The sequence below is a fragment of the Penaeus monodon genome, chromosome 28, assembly GCF_015228065.2.
Source record: "Penaeus monodon isolate SGIC_2016 chromosome 28, NSTDA_Pmon_1, whole genome shotgun sequence".
In the NCBI taxonomy this organism is placed as follows: domain Eukaryota; kingdom Metazoa; phylum Arthropoda; class Malacostraca; order Decapoda; family Penaeidae; genus Penaeus; species Penaeus monodon.
Genome location: NC_051413.1, coordinates 25750849 through 25752260, shown reverse-complemented (window position 1 = coordinate 25752260; position 1412 = coordinate 25750849). Strand labels below are relative to the sequence as shown.

Sequence of the window (1412 nt, the reverse complement as noted above, 5' to 3'; positions counted from 1 at the left end):
CAAATGTACCAGTAAATAAAGACGTTTGTGACTTCCACCAATAGTTCCCACAAGACCTAAATCTCTTTCCATTCAAAAGCCACATAACTCTATCTCCATCTAAATGACAAACATCAATCTTCATCTCAGAAATATACATTTCTCTTGAAAAGAAGATATGATGCTGTATTTGACACACCTGTAAGAGAAAACACGTATGACTATCTCAATTTGTTGTAACTTGATTTAATTCCTTTCACAATTAAGTCAAGACAAAAATCATTTTCCCATATTATTTCTAATGAAAACAAACATGTAAATTAGCATAACTATAAGGAAGCAGAAAGGAGACTGAAAAGCTCAAAAGATTTTGCTCGTGCTTAACCCTTTCACTGTGCTAAACCTAAAAACAAGATGAACCTCTTCTCTGGCATCAGTTTTACTTGAATATCTAAAGACTAAGCACAAAATCCATTTTCATTTTTCATTTTTATAGTAAGTATAAGTCAGTGTGAAGTTTAGATTTTCCTGGATAAACCGTCAACCATTTCCTTTGGTAGTGCCCAGGACAGAAACATATGTATATCCACTTATAATTATTTTTACAATGTGGATTTTGATCAAATGATTTAGTGGCTTATTTTTCACTTAAGCCATAATGGCATATTACAGGGAAAGGGTTAAATCCTAACCTAAGCAGCTGCGGATAATGAAAAGCTAAACAAAGCCTTTGGTTGGAAGGTTTCATTCCTTGCACAGTTCCATTTACATGCACGAAATCATGATTCACAGCAACAAGCATAATCAAAATATAGTTGTAACTTTAGCATAAAACTAGACACTAGCTATCTAAACGAACTTTCTTGGGTTTGATTTCAAAGACGTTTATAACCCTTATTACTGATCTTGGAATTTTAGCCATTTTAGCATATTAGATGATCTTACTGTTCACATTTGGAAATTTACGTATCAGTATGGGTGATAATAATGCGCATTTTTGTCTGTGTACGACGTTAGCAACAAACAGCAAGGGCCTCTTTGTAGCTACAGCACGAAGATGATGATTTGACAATTTTTTCTTTGATTTTTATCAGATTCCTAATGATTTTGGCATCAAAACTCTGGAAGGGTCCCTAAAATCAAGCCTGAAGTGATACCCTCGCATGAGTAACCCTAAAGCTTTTGGTATTCCAAAACTACCCTCACCTTTCCCTTAACGGTTTGCAGTCCTGGCTGAATTTATAAAAAAAAAGATTATATATATTACATTTCATAAATTTTGAGCATCCTATCCTGATTATTATTACTGTACTTTAATTTCATTCATTATCAGTCAGTATTCATTTGGTATGATTACATTTGGGTGCAGTTCTTAATGAAACAAATATGTACAAATATGAAGTTATTTACATTAAATGATGAAACAAGCTATG

At 33.0% G+C, this 1412-nt stretch overlaps 1 pseudogene; it reads right to left on the bottom strand.

Annotated features, from left to right (window-relative positions):
• Positions 1–1412, bottom strand: part of LOC119591431 — a 23795-nt pseudogene that overhangs the window by 14507 nt on the left and 7876 nt on the right.